Source organism: Bidens hawaiensis, unplaced genomic scaffold (assembly GCF_021521415.1).
Source record: "Bidens hawaiensis isolate Kalapana, Puna unplaced genomic scaffold, B.hawaiensis_p1.1 tig00080876_1, whole genome shotgun sequence".
Lineage (NCBI taxonomy): Eukaryota > Viridiplantae > Streptophyta > Magnoliopsida > Asterales > Asteraceae > Bidens > Bidens hawaiensis.
This window is the reverse complement of record NW_027503739.1, coordinates 19319-26770: the sequence shown is the minus strand read 5'-3', so window position 1 is coordinate 26770 and position 7452 is coordinate 19319. Positions and strand designations below refer to the sequence as shown.

The following is a 7452-nucleotide window of genomic DNA, read 5'->3' as shown; positions in this document are numbered from 1 at the left end:
TTTTTTAACTCATAAATCAAGTTTGTTTGTTGATTGTTGGTATGTTGACAAAAATTGACCACCAAATGTTCTTGGTTGTAAATTGAAAGTGGTTGCCAATTTGGTCAGTATGAAGGGGCTTGAAGAGGTGTTTTAAGATCAAGAGCGTTTACCACAAGAAAACAATAAAATCATCTTGTTCCCACTGATCATAATTTTCATTAGTTGGTTTTGGTGGATTTTTGGTGAATTATTTAAATAAGGCTTTTGATTTCCCCTATGGTGACTCATATCCTTTGAGCCCTAAGGGCATAGTGTTGGCTATTGAGATTAATGATTACTTTCTAGTTATTGGTTAGAGTTTGTTTGGGGTTTTGAGTTTGAGAATTAAAGCTATTTTTGAGGATATTGACAATTTAGAGAGGAAGAGAATCATGGTTTAAGGTGTCGTATGATTCAGGTATGGTGGCTTTGCTAATGATGCAAATGTTCAGCTTATTGTTTAAGGTGAACGAACGCCTCATCCGCATACTCTATCCACCGGTATGGTGGCTTTAGCAAACTAATGCTTCATCCACACACACTCAATCCAGAATATTAGAGGATGAATCAATGAGCTGAACTTTGATTCGAATTACAATGTTAACCGGTGGATAAAGTACGTACAAATGTTCAGCTCATTGATTCATTGTCTAATATTGTTCCACATAGTTTTAACTGAACGCTAACTCTACACTAGATAAAGTCCTCGTGAATGCCATCGGAGCCTGTTGTGGTTCAAGTAAACGAACGCTTCATCCACATTTTCTTTTTCTTCTTCCTTCTTCTTTTTGAAAATGTAAAACAAGAATATTAGTTAAAAGATAATTTTTCTAATAAAAGATAAACATTAAACAACATAAAAAATAAATATGAAATACATAAAAAAACAAAATTATTTTCTAACTGTTTGATCATTTTCCATTTTCCTTTGAAAAGCTCCTATTATTTTTCAAAAAAAACACTCAACGACTCGTATCTGGGTCGTCGAAGTTCTTGGTAAGAAAGTCCATGTTCCTCAACATTTGTTTAGCAAATTTCGCCTCCGCCGCCGTGACGAAACTACTCGATATTTTATAGGTGTCAGCGCTAACATCTGAATCGACATCATTAATTGTTCTTTACCCAGTCCCTTCTTAGTGGTCAACGTGGGACTTGTGGTGCATCTTCTTGCCGACCACATCTAATTCGATACCTATATGCGCATTCGATCTACTTAAGGAGACAAATACGCAGATGTAATTATCTCTAACCATTATAGAACGACCTTAGTACCTTCCAAAAGTAGTCCGTCAAACATTTTTACCATCCCATGCTTATTGAACACCAATGCTTTCTATTCTTCACATATGAATAGATAAACTTGAAGATCATCACCCCACTCGGCCGCATGCGACGACTGCCTCTATAATGTAGATTCATAAATAGTCTGATAAATTTGCAACTTTCGGACCACCACCCCGTATCATATCAACATACGTGTTGTACTTTCCACCAACGAATAGAACAACTCTCGTACTTAAGTCCAAATAATTTGGATTTCCGCTACAAATAAATAAATAAATAAATAAATAGTTAACATATGTTAAAAATTATAAAATTTGATACGAAACCAAAAAAAGTGAGATAAAATACAACATTTTCGATCTTGGAATACTTCAACCCAAGCACAACACAAAGTCGTTTTCTCATCTGGCGTCCAAGGATTTGCTCTTCATTTTGGAGCGTCCTCCTCTGGAGCCTCTCCGCCCAATCCTCCCGTTGAATGGCCACCTCAAATAGATTTTCTTGAAAGCTTTGTGCGATAGTTTTCCCTTAACGCCTTCTTTAGGAGGCTCTTACGCCTCCGAAAAAAAAAAGCCGTGAGATGTTGGTGGCATTTAAATCAAGTTATGGGCAAGCTCCATGATATACACGACATTGTCCTGAACGAAATACGGGTGGTAACTATTTCCCCATGGATCCATATTTCTTTATAAATGAGGTAGATTTTTTAAGGTACAAAGAGAATTGAGGTATATTTTTAAAAGAATGTAGAGAGAAATAGATATAGTGAGTAATTTTTAAAAGTTAAAATGGTTGTTAAATAAATTAAAAATAAAATTAAAATGTATTTTTTAGTTGGTTCGAACAGTTACAAGGGTTTCCCTATTTCCCAAAGCCTCAACGGCTAGAAGTCAATCACGCACCAGCTAGCGCCGGCTCGTCCATCCCCCTACTCGTTGAATGTCGCTATAGTGTTCGTGGGTGAGATAGCAAAGTTTTAGATTGTTGTAGGAGATTGGACGACACCTTCATGTGGAATTGGTCTTGGGTAATATTTTTCACAGCCCAAACTACGACGGAACATACCGGGACGCAACTGGTTGCATAGTAGCTCAGAAAACACTATTAATAATAATGACAATAACTAATTATTTGATTTCACATAAGGGCGAAATACATCACAAATTCCATAACATTATTCAAATAAATTTTTTATTCTTCAACAACCTAAATTCAACTAAATGTCTTCTCGAGCTTCTAAATCTTCGACTAGCAAACCTGTAATACACGTAAAAATAAAGCTTGATCAACAAAAAGTTGAGTGAGCAATACACAAGTTTATACGTATTATTATATTGTAAACAACCAATTCGTATGTGAATATAAACCATTACAACATTGATGATATAAAAACATTACCAAATAAAATATATATGTGGACCCTTTCGGTCTAGCACAAAGCCAGCTTACCGGGTAAGGTATGCATACTCGATGAGGATGAGGTAGCCCAACAACTAAACAATAAAATAAACACATAACCATATAGCATGTCATCGATAAGCAAAAATTCATACACACATAATATCGAATTGTGGTTGATGAGGTATGGATGTAAATAAATAAACTTTGATACATATGGTACGGATGTTACCCCCGAAAGGTAAAGATGAAAAGAAGGGTGTGAATTACTCAGCTTTATTGTTTAGGCAATATATAATAATAAAATAATAATAAACAAGGAAATTAACGTGCTAACTAATCTAACCCAAAAGACCTACAAATTTGAGATAATAAACTAGAGTCAAAACCAAGAATAACGCCACTGAAATCACATCAAACTGATAAATAGAACTCAAGAAATAAAATAAACAAATTTTATGCGAGTTGATGCGGGTCAGAATCCAAACAGTGAATCTTAGTTCGGGTTCTGGTCCGTCAGATGTAAAACGTTAAAAGAAACATAAAATTCTTCTGCACCGAAAGTTGATTTTGACTTGAGGATGTATTATTGAGAAAGCACGACATTAAACCATTTATGAACCCTAAATGGGTCGGACAGAAATTGACCGACAAAACCCTGTCAATAATCGAAATTGGTAGATGGGTTTGGTTTCCTAAGATGATTTGCAATAGAGAATATTCACAAACTTACTTGGGAACGAATAAGAATTAGATGATTGTGGATTAAAAGACTCGCTTGACTTTTCCGAAGTCAAACATTGAAGAACACCTTGCTTGAACACTTGAATTTATGAAAGAGGGTGAGGATTATAAGTTGTGTAGTAGAGAATGAACACGGTGAATGATATGTTTATATAGGAATCGGATTCAAGATTAATGTTTATCAACAAATCAACTTACCTTTTATAAAACTCAAAAATGAATAAGATAAACATTCAAACATGATAATTATCCTAGATTAGATTATATAAGTCGTAGATTAATGATAAAATATTTAGGAAATATTCTAGAACCAAAGATTTGAACATTGGATGAGATTAGGATGAAGATTAAGGATAAACGAGTCAAAAACGAGATAAACGAACTGAAACACGACCCAAAACTGATCCAATCTACTGCAGAGTCTGGTCGCATCGCGTGGCCAACTAGACAACCCTCGTCGCGTGACGCGACGAGGTGGTTTCCACCATGTTTCCTGATTTGGTAACTTTAGTCCCTATGCTTTCTAAAAAAACGTTTTAAGTTTAATTTAAGTAGTTTAAGGATGTTTAACATGTTTAAATACCAAAATGAATTATATAACATAAATTACTAATAAACACTTGATTTCATAAATAATAAAAATCCGAATACGAGCCCGGGTCGGGTAAACAAAAACACCGAAATTGACAAATGCCACAACCATTCCGTACAATCTCAAGGAGAGGAGCAAACTATACTCGCTCCATACATTTATGAGCCAAGTATTACAATGACAAGGACAAGTAGTTTTTGATTGCAGCCACAAAGAGTGTATTCGGTTAAATTGATCGGTTTGCTTTTGAGTAATCAATCGGTAACCGAAAACCAACACACATACGAGTGGGTTAATTGAGTACCGTGGAAAGTAAATGTATTATGTTGGAAAATGTAGTTGGGAAGAATTGCTACGTCCCGGATTGCTCTGTTGAGGAGGAATATTCATGTTGGTACGATGTCCGTTTCGCTCGGAACACAACAAATTGGTGGATCATTTGTTCACTACATGCTCCATGGCAGATTCCGTTTGCAAAGTATTTCAAGACAGTGCCAGCCTCCTTTTTTGCATTCTCAATCACTGATGTTGTGTCTCTCTAAGATCATTGTAGCCGAGGTCAAACACAAAGCAAGATAATCCAATCAGTATGCCACGTTGTGGAGTCTATGGAGCAAACGCAATGATAAAATGTTCAAATGGTGCGAGTCCATGCTCCTTCAGGACAGTGGAAGAAATAATAACTTTAAGCTTTTTTTGGGTAGGTCCACATGAAAGAACTTGAGTGTTAACTGGATAGTAGGCATGCAAGTTACAAACTCTTTATTTTTCTTTTCTTGTTGATGAATAGCGATTTGCTAGTCTACGGCCATTCAAAAATCTAAAAAGCAAGTAGCAATGTATCAAGGAAATGAAAAAGAAAAATGGCAGTAACTAAAGGTCCTAGGGGATACAATGAATAGTCTCAAAAGTCTTCCTCTTCCCTAGGGGATAATGAAAGGTTTTGGCGGTGGGTGTAAGAAACCGATGGAGTAGATCTATGCTGCATGCTTCATAAATACAACACCATATATATATATATATATATATATATATATATATATATATATATATATGATGCAACCATTTTAAAATTTAAACCGTTTCTTCTAAATTATTAGCCATGCATTGTTTTGGTCACAGCCACCAAAGGGAAGAAGACCCATCAGCACCTCATGAGCTTACTAGTTGTCGAGGAATATGGGTTTATTATTGTTTTGAGCATATGAACTCCTACGCTTTCGATCATCATCTTCTACCCCGCATTGACCGCAACCGTACATGCTTCTTTTGTTGATAATACACCAACTGTTAGGGTATATTGCAAAGCCAAAACAGATCATTCACTTACCATTTGGGATGGTAAAGTGATCCTTGCCCCTACCAACACTTCTGATCCTTACCAGGTATGTTTTATGTTACGTTAATGTTACATAGGTTTAACTTTTCAGATTTAATGTCTTAAGTTAATTTATGTGAATATATACCAAACAGCATTGGATTAAAGATGAGAAGTTTGGTTGTGACGTTAAGGATGAAGAGGGGTATTCTTCTTTTGCGTTGGTAAATAAAGCAACTGATCAAGCGTTGAAACACGCTATTGGTGTTAAGTATCCGGTATTCTTCTTTCTTGATCATAAAATCAAATATTAGATTCACTTGTAAAATAATTTTTCTAAGTATCAGTTTGTTTTTCTTTATTTTTTTCAAAATGCAATCTCAAGGAACAGATTATATTCATCAAAAGCTTTTACCACCCGGCCTAGGCCGGATTGGCGATGAAGTTTACTTCAATATTATTCCTTTGTCCAAGAAAGTGTCTTGTTTTAAATAATTGTTTTGTGTGTGTTTTCAGGTTCAGCTGACTGCATACAACCCAAATGTTCTTGATATGTCTGTCCTATGGAGGTAGGAACCCAGGTGATGGTTACAGAGCTGTTCGGGCTGCCAATAATATTCATCTGAATGGAACTGCTCATAAATCGGATACACATGTGCAGGAAATTGTTTTCTGGGAATGGAATGACACCGATGACCAAAGGTGGACTATCGCGTTCTATTGTAAGTTTTTTTTTTAACATTATATTTTTTGTATGTTTTTCTTTTAATTTGCACGGCATGTCTACATAAAACTTTGTTTGCTATCTGTTTGCAATAGCATAAAGTTTCACAAGTCTATAGGTTTTCAAAGTTTTCCAATGAATTTTGTTTGGCTATATAATTTTTGTTAATTTGTATCTAAAACTAATCTCTCTGGTTCGTGTAGGAGACGATGAGTTTGAATTTTGACGTGTTGGAACCAATTTAAGTCATGGAGCTCTTTAATTATGTGTATTTTGTATTTGTTTTTTGATGAAGACCAGTTTGCATATCTAATTCAGTTGGTTTTGTTATTCATCATATAATTGACATTTATGAAGAATCAGATTGATATAACAGCATGATTATTGAATGATTAGCTGGATAATAAATTTAGTAAACTAAGACCGCCTTTTATAGGCAACAAGTACAACGGAAATAAAATACTGAAACAAACCATAACAAACTTATCTTAAGACTTGGTAAACATAAACGTGCTTAATAAACTAAAACAAATGCAAAAGAACCGGAAAACTTATTGACTCTTTAAGCAATTCCCACGATCTCCAACGGCTAGCTCTAACAATCACATGTTTGAATCATTCTCAACATCCTCCTGTGATTCAATTCTTCTAACACCCAATCTTTCTCTCAGATAACAGAACTGATCAGGTCCTAAAGCCTTTGTCAACAAATCTGCAAGCTGCTCTTAAGTGTGACACGTTTCCAAGTTTACTTGCTTAGCTTCCACTAGATCTTTAATATAGTGATACTTGATGTCAATATGCTTACTTTTGCTATGTAATGCTACATTTTTGGATAAAAACACTGCATAAATGTTATCACAAAAAATACTAGTTGCTTTCATTTGTTCATAGCCCAACTCACTCAAGAGCTGTCTTAACCACATTGCTTGGCACGCTGCACTAGTAGCCGCAACATATTCTGCTTCAGTTGATGACAATGCTACAATTAGTTGCTTCTTGGAACTCCAAGTGACAACACCACTTCCAATAGAGAACACACTTGCTGATACACTCTTTCTATCATCAATTGCACTCGCCCAATCACTATCAGTGTAACCTTCCAAACAAATCTCCTCTCCTTTACCATACCAAATACCATAATCAATGGTTCCTGCCACGTACCTTAACACTCGTTTGGCTGCACCAAAATGATATTCAGAGGGCTGTTGCATGTACCTTGAGACCACACCAACTGAATAAGCTAACTCAGGCCGGGTATGAGTTAGATACAACAGACCACCAACCAAGCTTCTGAACAATCTTCCATCTACATGACCTCATGCATCTCCAGCATGCAACTTTTATCCTAGATTCATAGGTGTTATTGCA

General features: G+C 35.6%; 1 pseudogene; it reads left to right on the top strand.

Moving 5' to 3' along the window:
- The first annotated feature begins 5277 nt into the window (after positions 1–5277).
- LOC143607283 (ricin B-like lectin R40G3) lies at positions 5278–6181 on the top strand (annotated as a pseudogene).
- Positions 6182–7452: the final 1271 nt, after the last annotated feature.